The sequence below is a fragment of the Carettochelys insculpta genome, chromosome 15 (genome assembly GCF_033958435.1).
Source record: "Carettochelys insculpta isolate YL-2023 chromosome 15, ASM3395843v1, whole genome shotgun sequence".
In the NCBI taxonomy this organism is placed as follows: Eukaryota; Metazoa; Chordata; order Testudines; family Carettochelyidae; genus Carettochelys; species Carettochelys insculpta.
The window spans coordinates 29,485,946-29,499,048 of NC_134151.1; positions in this window are offsets into that span (position 1 = coordinate 29,485,946).

Consider the following 13,103-nt stretch of genomic DNA (forward strand, 5'->3'; position numbering starts at 1 on the left):
CATTATCTCCCTAAAGATAATATTTACTAGCAATGGAGATGCAACTATATCTGTGTGGGTTAGTGGCTATGCATTGGGCTATTAAAAGCATGTATCAAAATATACCCATCTTTTCACTGTAAGCACTTACTTTAGTTTAAACTGAAGGTGACAGTCCTTTTGTGTTACCCAGCAAATTTTGCCTCATCCTCCTGGACAAGCCACTTCTGTACTGGAGATGAATTCAAGTAGCAGAATGATATTTTAGATATTGCTCACTAGGACAAATGCCAGCCTGGATTCTGTTTTCAATTATGGCTTTTTAACCCGAGCAGAGTGCCCAGGGGAACTCTGCTGGAACTGCTCAACACCTGTAGAACCTTTCTCCAGTTATTTTAAAGACACCATTCCCATTGAGAAGTCATATTAAGAACATTTGGCATCAGTTTAAAAGCCTCTCTTAGGAACTTGTGCAGCTCCCATTTATCTATTACTTGACAGCCTCACAACACTTGTATCCCTATTTTACACTTGCACATACTGAAGTAGTGACAAACTAAGATACTAGAAGCTTTTGCACACAGCTGCCACAGTTAATATATTGCTTGTGTATGCATATGCCTGGCTCCTTGCAGTGGAACAGCATATACTCACGAGTGAGCATTTCAATGCACAGTCTGGTGCACCACAGCGTGAGGGAACCGGGATCTAGGCTGGTGCCCAGACGTCAAGAACAGCCACAAAACAGCAGTCCACGATCAAAGGTGTTGCTAGAGCCAGGATCAATAAGCAACAGCCAGGCTAGGGTCAGCAATTAAAGGCAAAGCATGGTCAGGAGCTGCACATGGTTGATGGGTGAACCTAGGGCTGTAGGATACAAGACCCCTAAACCCACTCCATGCCACCTAAGACGTTGCCCCTTCAGCCTACAGTCCCCATATGTGAGCCAAGCCCATCCAACATACGAGCAGCGCCCTTCCCCCACTCCTGGAGCATGGGTGATCCCCACCTCTTCCCCTCCCAGCCCAGACATGCCACAGCCCTACCCCAAGCACAGGCAGCTCATGGCTCAACCCCCTCCGAGCGCAGGCTGCTTGCAACCCCAGCCCTCCCGAAGTGCCTGCCTCAAGCATTGGGAAGGCAGGTGGGTGGGCGGCTGCCCCCTTACCTGTCCAGGAGCACAGGGAGGGCAGGCAGCACAGGCTTGAAGTTCAGGAGACTGGGGAACCACACTGAATGCAGGGACAGTAACTTGCGGGCAGAGCACAGGCAGGGCCAGGCAGGCCATTTGGGAAGGCATTGCCTTCCCCTCATCTCTTATACCCACTGCACATGGAGCCACCGCAGGCCAAAAACCTATGGAGTTACCCTGATTACTTCCTGAGTCATCCTTCAGGTTTAAACAGTGAGTTTGGCCAATCAGAGGGCCACAGAGAACTGTCACTCCTGATTCTTTGGGCGGGACTTACTGTGGCACCTAATTTCCAAAGTATTTCCTGGTTACACTACCCTGTGCACTGCCTGTAGCAATGTGGGGCTGTATGCAGTCCTAAGTATTGCAAGCCTGGGTTCTAGTTCACGGACTGTTAGAGAAAGTAGCCCCAAAAGCTGCTTACCACCCTCCAGAATGCTGTCACAAGGGACATTTTGCCTCCGCATAGTGAGACAGAACCAAGTCACATAGAGATAAATGGACATGCAGGGTCAAGTTCCCATCATGCAATTTTCCCCACCTCATAATGCCATCTCTTCCATCCTGTAATGCTCTCACTTATTTTGAAACGCTTTCATCATCCTTCGTGGAACTTATCACTGCCTGCCGTCTCTGACAGAAGTACAGCGCCAGCAGAGTTCTGCGCTGCTGTCATGCATTTTACAAGCACAGGATGCACGATCTGCCAAATCTGCAGAGCCTCACAAGAAGTGCTGCCGAGAAAGTGATGATTTCCTGACAATCAGACTGCTGGGGGACACAGTGAGAACCAATTTGAGGTTGTTAGTGGTGTTCAGGGTGCAGTGGCAAGCAGAAGAGCACCACTTCTGGGCCCAAGAAATGAGCACTGACTGGCGGGACTGCATGTGTGGGGTTAGGTGCAATGCTGGATGCTGAACGTTTGGCTCCATCAAGGCCACATTGCTGGATCCATGTGTTAAACTTGCCCCAGTGCTCCAGCACAAGCACACCAGAATAAGAGTTGCCCTGACAACAGAGAAACAACTTCCAATCAGACTGCGGAAGCACATGATGCCTGATTGTTACTGGTCAGTGGAAAATCGTTTTAGAGTTGGAAAGTCCACTGTGGGGACTATTGTCATGCATGTGTCTCTGGCCACTAATCGTGTCTTGCAACATAGGACAATGAGACTCTTGGCACTGTGCAAGGCATATTGGATGGCGTTGCAGCAATAGGGTTCCTGAACTGCGCTGGAGCAATAGCTAGCCTGCTTAGTCCTATTTTGGCACAATTTCTCCTTGCTATGGAGTAGATCAGCAGCAAGAGCTATTTTTCTATGGCTATGAAAGTGATGGTGAATCAGTGGGGATGCTTCAGCACTAACATTGGCTGGTCAGGAAAGCATGGCGTCCAGCTCTTGGTAAAAGCAGCTCCTCTATGACATCAGATCAAATGTTGGGCTCCAGGGCCTTCTGATATGTCTGCTCCACCCATTTTGCCTTCATGTGGCATTGCTGCTGAGGCCTGGCCTACTCCTTTTCCTGCATGGCAAACTGCTCAGCCATGTCTGGGTTCTACAGCTGCGCCATAGCTATGCTTGTGTAACTGCCCACAGTCAGACTTGAAGCTGGGACCTCTAGAGCTTAGGGCAAGTGCCTCTACAGCTTGAGCTAAAGGTCAGCTGGCTCTCAGCTTAGGCTATAGAGGACACTTATTCTTTCTCTGTGAAGTGGTCTAGGTACCACTACATGGGACAGCTAACCACACATAAGCTGCGTCTACACGTGCACGCTACTTCGAAGTAGCGGCGCCAACTTCGAAATAGTGCCCGTCACGGCTACACGTGTTGGGCGCTATTTCAAAGTTAACTTCGACGTTAGGCGGTGAGACGTCGAAGTCGCTAACCCCATGAGGGGATGGGAATAGCGCCCTACTTCGACGTTCAATGTCGAAGTAGGGAACGTGTAGACGATCCGCGTCCTGCAACATCGAAATAGCGGGGTCCTCCATGGCGGCCATCAGCTGAGGGGTTGAGAGACGCTCTCTCTCCAGCCCCTGCAGGGCTCTATGGTCACTGTGTGCAGCAGCCCTTAGCCCAGGGCTTCTGGCTGCTGCTGCTGCAGCTGGGGATCCATGCTGCATGCACAGGGTCTGCAACTAGTTGTCAGCTCTGTGTATCTTGTGCTGTTTAGTGCAAGTGTGTCTGGGAGGGGCCCTTTAAGGGAGCGGCTTGCTGTTGAGTCCGCCCTGTGACCCTGTCTGCAGCTGTTCCTGGCACCCTTATTTCGATGTGTGCTACTTTGGCGTGTAGACGTTCCCTCGCAGAGCCTATTTCGATGTGGTGCTGCCCAACGTTGATGTTGAACGTCGACGTTGCCAGCCCTGGAGGACGTGTAGACGCTATTCATCGAAATAGCTTATTTCGATAAATAAGCTATTTCGATGTCGCGTGCACGTGTACACATAGCCATAGGCATGTAGGTTACACTTACAGCTTTTTCTCCCCCCAGGCTCATGCTATCCAATACTCCTGTCTACTCCAAGCCAGCGTGGGTTTGGAGTGTGTAGCTAGCATGGACAGCTGGGCTGTTGCACACAATAATGGAGAGCTGCTAGGGGCACTCAGCAACCTGGGCAACCAGGAAAAGTGTTTCAGAAATTCATGGGGTGTTAAGGTGAGGATGGGGGTGCTCCATCATCCGTGGGCAGCTGAGTTCAAACTGTAACCAGAGAGATCAGTGTTGGGCAGGTCTGCCGAAGGTGGGGAGGGAAACAAGGAGGGCAGTTGACCCTGGACCCAGCATTTCCAAGGGGCCATGAGCTCCAGCCACCGCCACAGCAAAAGTAGCTGCGGTGATGGCCAGAACTCTGGGCCGCTATGAAATGCCACAGCCACAAGCAGAGTGGCAGCACAGCATAGCTCTGAGGGAATGGAGGGGAGGACCCAGGACTGAATGCCCTAAGCTCTGCCCCTTCCACCCTTTGCCCTTCCCCTTCTGCAGTGCCTGTTGGCCCTACTGTTGTTGGGCATTGTGGGATCACTGCTGAAGAACTCTTAGGACTAACAGGAAACATGGTGCCTGCCTTCATGTGGCAGAGCAGTGACCTCAATACCTAAACCAAAGCTCAATGCCACTCAGGGAGGTGGTGTTACCTGTCAGCATAAGAAATTGCTTACACTGGTGGGAAACAGTGGACAAACACGCATTTAAGTGGACATACATGCATGCATCATCAAGATTCCCAAGAAAGGAGGACTCAGACAATGCAACTGGCGTGGGATCACCCTTCTTTCTGTACCCAGCAAGATCCTAGCCAAGGTACGCATCCAGAAGTTCTCAGATGCTGTCAACAAGTCTCTGAGGAATGAACAAGCCAGATTTCGCAAGGGAAGGGGAGATATAGACCAGATTTGCACCCTGAGAAACATCATAGAGCAGTGCAAAGAGTGCCAGAAACAGCTGTACATAAACTTTGTTGACTTTGAGGCCGCTTTTGACAACATACACAGAGAAAGCCTTTGGCGCATTCTGGTGCCTACGGAATCCTTCTACAAGTGATCCAGCTCATTAAGAATTTTTACACCAACTTCACATACAGCGCGGGATACTGCAATCTGTCTTGCAAAGTCAACTGGGGTCAGAAAGGGATGAGTCATGTCCGCACTACTCTTCAGCATGGTGAGTGACTGAGTGATGTGGAGAACAACAGATGATGTGTGAAGGGGTATCAGATGGACACCTTTTTTCCACGTTGGAAGACCCTGCCTTTGTGGGCAACCTTGCACTGCTTTCCCATCAACACATGCAGGAAAAGACACAACACCTATGCGCCTTTGGACACCAGGCTGGACTAAGAGTTAGCCAAAGTAAAACAGAGATTATGACTCCCAACGTAGATTCACCAGCATCAATCAAGATCGATGATGCAGACTTACCCAGCACAGACAGCTTTATGTACTTAGGCAGCATCATCCGCCATGATGGAAGCACCAAGAACGACAGCCAGAGCAGACTAAGCAAGGCCAGAAATGTCCTCATCAGTATGAGCAGTATATGGAGAGCTACACAGTACAGTGTCCACACCAAACTTAAGCTGTATCAGAGCTGTGTCATATCAACACTACTGTATGGCTCAGAGTGCTGGCGGGTGACAAAGTGCGACCTTGCCAAGTGCTTGTCCTTTCACACCACTGGGCTTCACAAGATACTTTTCATCTTTTGGCTGATGACAATCTCCAACCATGACCTGATGCTGTGATGCCACCAGGAGGACATGACCGTTATCATCATGGGAAGACACTGGAGATGGATAGGGCATGTGATGAGAAGGGAGGCAGATACCATTGTAAAGCTAGCACTTTGCTGGATGCCTGAAGGATGATGGAAACATGGGAAACCCAAGACAACCTGGCAATGTGCTGTTGAGGCAGACATGAAGACAATGAACTACAGCTGGGACACACTGGAGAAAATGGCTCAAGACAGACATAAGTGGAGGACCTTCACTGCTGCCCTACATGCCAGTGGTCGTACTAGGCTTTAACTAACTAACATGCATGGGCAGCAAGTAAATGGCAGGTTTAGGGAGACTAGCAGTCAATTGGCCCACCCATTCTGCCCACGGCCCCATCTTGCCCTCCCTGTTCCCTCTGCCAGAGCCCAGAAGGGACCCCTGCCAGTCCTGGGCCAGCCAAGCACCTGCCTTTCCACACTTGGAGGTTCTCATGCTGCCCATCTGCCTAATGCTCCAGGAGTGGCTGGGGGCCCATCTGGGTTCTGGCAGCAGGCTGGAGCCATCTGGAGCCCCACTAGTCTCAGTTCTAGCCTGGGACAAGGGCACTGGAGCCCTCCCAAAGCATGGGGACCAGAAGTTTGAGCCCCACATGAATTGCTAATGAAAGCAGCCCCCAGCCTATCTTCCCCACCCCGTGGACTCCTAACCCACCTGGAGCAGGTGGAGGGTCTGTAACTTTGCAGCTCCTCAGATCGGTCTGCGCTGCTCTTACCTTGGCCAGGCTGCATCTCCAAGCCCCCTGCCATCAGAATCAGGTCAGGGAGAGCCCACAGGCAACTCTGGGGAACTGATATGAAGTCACAAAGGGCAGAAAGATAGCAGAGACATGGGCTGGGGTCTCCTCTCAGCCCCCACCTGTCCCTTGGGCAGGTGCAGGGTCCACTGAGCTCCCCACAGGTGCCCAGTCTCCCCTCTGCTGGGCTCCATGCTGGCCTGACAAGGGGATGAGGTCTTAGGGTGAAGAGGAGAAATGGGTGGGGTCTCCCACAGTGATAAATGAATGGGCAGGGGCCCAAAGGCCATGCACTTTCACCGCCACCCAAGTTCCAGTACCACTAACACAGGCCCCAGCTACAGGGAAAAGAGCCATAGCAATGCATGGTGGGAAGCAGGAGAGGGCCTGTGGTGGTGTGTGGAAAGGGCCATGCAGGCAGTTTAGGAAGACTCAGGCTTCCCCTACTTTGGATATCCACCATCCATGGTTACATGTAGAGCTAGACCAATGCAAGGCACAGGCCCACTAACTGGGGTGTGGGGCAGAGGGGAGCATTTCAAATGGTCCTGGAGCTCCAGCCCCTGCCACTGCCAAAGTAGCGCAATGGTGGCTGACGCTCCAGGCCCCTTTGAAATGCCATGGAGTGCTGTGTTGCTGCTCTGCAAGCAGCAATAGGGAGCAGGACTGATTGCCCTAAGCCCTGCCCCTTCTGCCCTTGGAGCTACCCCTTCCAGAGTGGGTAGCCAGGCCCCCTTCCCATCTTGTCCCTGGGCTTGTGGTGGTGTTGGCACCACTGGCAAGGCAGCTTACATTGACCTAAATTGTAATAAGTATCAGAGAAGTAGTTGTGTTAGTCTGTAGCTTCGTGAACAACAAGAAGTCTTGTGACACCTTATAGACTAACAGATATTTTGGAGCATAAGCTTTCGTGGGCAAAGACCTGCTTCAACAGATGAAGCGGGTCTTTACCCATGAAAGCTTATGCTCCAAAATATGTTAGTCTATAAGGTGTCACAAGACTTCTTGTTGTTCTCTAAATTGTAATGTAGACCAGTTATCTAAAGTCACACAGGAAGTCCATGGAGGGGACTAAACCCAGCTCTTCCAAGTCACAATCCTAGACACTGGGCCAGTCTTCCTCTCAATCTGACGCTACTCCTTGCTCAGCAACTGCTCTAGGAACTCCATCCAAGCACCTCCCACAGCTACGTTACTGGCAGCCACATCAGATTAGTCTAGGCCTCTTCTAGTAGGAGGATACAGAAAAGGGAACTTATTTCCCAAAACATGAACACTTCTGAGGTTCAAAACAGTTTGATTAAAATTCTAAAATGTATAACTAATTTAGCACCTCCCTGCATTCCTGGTTCAGAAAAGGTTGGAGGGGCTGAAATGTCCCACTGAGATCCATTGCAGAATTTTTGGAAGAAATCAAGCAGCAGATGATCTTGCAAGTCACTGACTTTTGGTCCTCATCTCACAGCCCAAGCTTAAGAGTTTAAGGCTATACCTACACTAGAGTGTTTTGTTGACAGAACTCAGCACTTTTGTTGACTATCTTCTGCTTCTCCCCCTTGAGGCAGAAGGCCTTTGTTGACAGAATCTGTTGACAAAAAAGCCATGTGGATGCTCTGGGTGGGTCTCCAGGTGACAGAAAGGACTTCCGGGTCACAGGGCAGCCCTGTCTGCTTTGCCTCCAGTTGGCCGTTCTGTGAGTAGAGTGGCCAGGCAGTCTGGCTGCTCTCTGTTAACAGAGCACTCAGCTTTTATGTGTGGCTGTGATCTGTCAACAGAAGCTTTGTCAGAAGATTTCTTCCTGCAGCAACTTCTGCCAACAGCTCACTCTTGTGTAGACAGAGCCTCAGAGTACAGCTAGCGTTCCCTGAATAGTTTAATTCCTCTGAACCTTCTGAGGTGTCATCTATAAACTTGTCATTGTCAGGCTGCCCCAGCTAGCTCCGTTTGATATGTTCTTAACAAGCCCCCCAGTTCCTGAAGTGGTATTAAACATGGTAAGTTAAGAGTTACAAGGGCAACCTAATAGCATGAGTGGTATTAGTCATAACAGACAAAAGGGAAATAGCTAGCACAGCACGATAATGGTGGAAAAAAATCACCTTCCCTTTTATTCCTGCTCAGTGCACTCTGCTCTCCCTCTAGCTCAGGGGTGAGCAAAGCAGATGGAGCAGGGAAGGGAGCCCTTTGCGGTGGGGCATGAAATTTCCTAAGGGACGTTGCAGCATGATTTGCTGCTGGGTCTCAGGCTCATCCATCTCATTAAAAATGTTGGCATCTGTTACTGTTTTATGAATGTGTATTCATATTTACATATCAATTCATGAAGCTTTTACATTCTACAGACATTTTCTTACATGTGCCAAAAGGCGTTCTCTTTACATATGAACATATCTGAAATCTTGGACAGTTTGGGTTACATTAGACAGGTTGGTTGCCTGGCTAATTGCAGGGGTGAAAAGTGGAGCCCAATGTAAAAAGCTTGCTCACCCCTGCTCTAGATGTGTGCGATGGTTTTGGAGGCACAAGGAGCCTGGATTTGGCCTTGAGTTCTCATTAAGTGAAAATATCCCCAGCTCTGGTTTTAACGTTATTTGATCATTTGCCTGCTCTCTGGAAGAGTGGACAACTGGTGTCCTAAACTCTGTCAGATTAGCAGGTGGCAAAAGTTTAGACCAAAATAATCTGTTTTCACAGTTGAATATGACTCTTTCCTGAGATTCCAGTTACCTTATGGACTACAGCAATAACATTTTCTTCATAGTCACTGATTTTTTACAGTCTCAAAGGGGTAGCCAGGTTAGTCTATAACTAACCACACAAACAAGCAGTCCTTTTCTCTAAGATGCCACAGGACTGCTTGTTTGTCAATTTTTAAAGTATTTTGGCTCAGCCAGTCCCCTATGGATAAATGATGTTTCATAGCACTGACAGTACTATGTAAAACTGACACACATATACAATCCTTTGCACTGGTATGTGCACGATATAGTGTGTTCTAATAATGTTTTTGTTTCATGAACTTTTACTGCTCAGAGTGGGCCACGTGAAGTCCCTACTTAATTTATTGAAGACTTAATGAGACAAAACTATAATGTAAGAAAAATTGAGGGAGGACGTTGGGATATTGTCCAAATGTGCTGGCATGACAAAGTTTGAAGAACAAGTCCACCAAAGCTAGTTCTTGGCCATCTTTGAAGCAGATCAAGATACATCAAACATGGACATGTGAGAGAAGGATGTGTTTAGGGAGGGAGAGAATTTATGTCCCCTGCAGCAGAGACAGGCTTAGTGATTGAGTCTGAATGGATAACAGACAATGTAAGAGCCAGGTATTTAGCTTCCTGCAAAGCAAACCACTGAAACTAATATGCCTAAGACTAAAACACAACATATGGATGAGTGATGGCTCTATTTAACTTCCAAACTAAGTCTAACAATTGAACTACCTTCCCATCATACCAACATCATGGACCTAAGGAAAGGCAACATGATGCACTGTGAAGCAAACAACAGATTACTCATCATATAGGCTTTGGACTATCCCAAATATCAAAAAGGTTTTTGAGTTTAATAAACCATTTCAGCTTCTTTCTACAATAAATCCTTCAGGAATCAGTAGTCTGCCCTCAGCTCTGGGTCCTTGCTAACTAATTTAGCTGTATGGGTTAATTTTTCCCTTTTTCAGAGAAGAGATGCAGAAAGTTATAGCTTTCTCCTTGTGAGTGTTGCACCTCTTGCTGTGACCTGAACTTAATACACCCATAGAGTTGCAACTTTAGTTATATCAAACTTTTTTGTTTTCCCCTTGCAAAATGGAAGAAAAGTGAACATGTTTTGGTTACAGAAACCTGCCTGTGAGGGGAAATAAGAAAATCCTTGATCTGTATAGTTATGAGACTGTCTATTTTATGTTGAAATGAAATTGAGAACAATGAACCCCTGACTTAAGGTTTCCCTTGCAAAATCACCCAGGTTTTAAAGAAAAGCAACTTCGATAAGCCAATATTTACTCATTTTGTGCAAAAAACTAAAATTCTCTTACTTTAAACAGACTATTCTTTCTGGTCCAAGTGTTCAGAGCTCTGCACACAATCCCTTGCAGGTAGCATATTTTGCACAAATGACAGATTTTACTTGTGCAAACCCTATTGGTCTTATTTTGTATGGACAAATGAGTCTGCAGATGTAAACGAGTGATTTTGATCTTTTTATGTTCAAACTTTGTCAGTTATAACTAAGGAACAAAATCTATAACAAAGAAGCTAATTAATATAGTACATGACTATGAGATATTTTCTCACTAGTAAGCTATATATTATGATGGATAAATATAACCCCACTTTTCTGTTGGTGTAAATGAATGAAGCTCTAGGAGCTGTGCCAGCTTAGCTACAGTCAAATTCCCTGATGGTATAGACAGCTAGTCAGTTACCTTGTTTGTACAAATCAGTATAACTGTATTGACCTCAGAGGAGCTACACTAATTAACACAAGCTCAAGATCTAGATCAATATCTTCTGTATGCATAAATCTATATGCTATGAAAGTGTACACATCTGACATTATATTATAAACTTGGATTGCACAATACTCAGTGTTCTCTATAAGCTGAGCACCTGGGCAGCCTGCTAGGAGAGATTTGGGTGCTGTCCAGCTGCAGAGCACCCACAGCTGGCAGCATGTGTTTCTATTGGTAGTGCACATCAACACATGCCTTGGTGCACTTAACAAAATTTATTCTACCCATGGATGGAAAATGTTAGAGGGAACACTGCTCTTATCCCACACTGCTTCACCCATCCCTAGCCAATAGCTCTGCTCTTCTTGTATCGTGGAGGAAGAGCTGTTTGTTTACTGTCTTTAGCCAAACAATAGCAACTGGTGCAAAACCAGTTGGGAAGTTCAGGTCCCCCTGCCCCACATGAGCCTGTTTGACAAACTGTCCAGGTGAGAGCTACCAACACTTAAACATGCAAGTATTCACACCAAGTTGGGCCAGTTGAATGTGGCTACTCATGTACATAAGTGTTTTCAGGGTGGCAATCTAAAGAAATATTTAGGTGATTGGTGGGAACAGAGGAGGCAGCAGACTAAAAGTCAAACTGAAATGAAAGCAGAATATGGATGTATTACATACAGCTCATTTTGATCAGGATGGAAAAACATACGCTTTGATCTCCCCATTTAGTCTTACTTCTATCTGTCCTTTTGCTTTATCACCCCAATAGAAGATCAACAGAGAAGGAGCTCCCAGAAGTGGCAAGATTTGAGATAACACCAGTGATTTTTTGCTTACGTACCTTTGTGGCATGACACCACTGTTGGTTTGGAGCACATTCTGAGCTTTTCCAGCAAAAAGAGAATCAGATAAATTCCGAGTATTTGTCATTTATGTTATGTGTTCACATTTAGACCCCGTCTTCTGAGTATTTATTGGCTGCATTTAAAAAGAATAGATAAAGGAAAACCAAGAGGTAGGTGGTAGTGCCTCTACTATATACAATGTATAGTTGGTATAATACAATGCAATAGCTGGAAGTCAAAGCTAGACAAATTGAGAATGGAAATAAGAGGTACATTTTTAACATTGACAGAAAGATAGCCATGTTAGCCTGTATTCTGTCAAAACAAAAAAGCAGTCAATTAGTAATCAAATTAGTCTTTGCAGTGCTATTTGACTGCTTTTTTGTTTTGATACATTTTTAACAGTGAGAGTAGTTAACCATTGGAATAACTTATCAAAGGTCATTGTAGCTTCCCCATCACTGATATTATAATCAAGATTTGGATTTTTTTTTAAAAAGTTCTGCTCTAGGAATTATTTTGAGGAAGTTCTATGGCCTCTTTGTTATATAGGAAGCCACATTACCAGGCCACTGACTTGAGAAAGAGGGAAAGGAGAGAGCTGCCCCAGAGCCCACCTCATGTCTCCTACTTCCGGGGGCCCAGAGCCAGGTCCCTGTGGCCCAGCAAAGTCTGTCTTCAGCCCTGCAGACTAGATAGTCACAATGGCCCCTTCGGACCTTGGAATCTATGAATCCTCAGCTGGTATAAATCAGCACACTTCTACTGAAGTCATTGCAGTTACTCTATATCACTGGTGACAAGTATCAGAGAGGTAGCTGTGTTAGTTTGTAGCTTTGAGAACAAGTCTTGTTATCTGTTAGTCTATTAGGTGCCACAAGACTTCTTGTTGTTCTCTAATCACTTGAGAGTTGTTCTGTAAGCCTCATATTTTAATTTGGTCTGATGAGATATCTATATGTAAGAAATACAGTATTTGTTTGCAGAAACTGAATCTCTTTTCATGTATCTCATGCCCTCCTGCAAATGCTTTTCTTTATGACTTTTTACTTACTGTAACACTTTGTCACACTATGTAAACTTCAAAGGTTAGCTGTCTTCCTCTTTCAGTTGTTAAAGCAATGCATTTGGAATTAGAAAAGTTATTGCAAAAAAAAAAAAAATCACATCTTCAGTTCATTTACGTTCAGAAAAAATTATAAAAATCAGTCCAGATGCCCATCTTACCGAGCCTTTAAGCTTGTAGCTCCATAAACTTTACTATTAATAATAAGCCTTTGTTGGACTAAAGTAAACTGTCCAATATATCCTGGTTTTGCAGGCACTGCTTTGGGATATCCAGTATGACTCACTAATACCTTGCATAGGTGACTAATGCAGTGATCCCAAGTCTACACTAAGAAAATCTTGATACCACTTCATATACATGGATTCTTTACATATATTTGGATGATGACATTACAGCAAACATTTCAAACTCCAAGGTCCAAATTAGCACGGCTGTAAGCATTAGTGAACTATGCAGAATACAGGTGTGAACTACAGCATTTCTGAACACAAGTAGGTGCTGGCATGTGCCGATCAGGTTACTACATATACACTTCCCATTTCCCTCT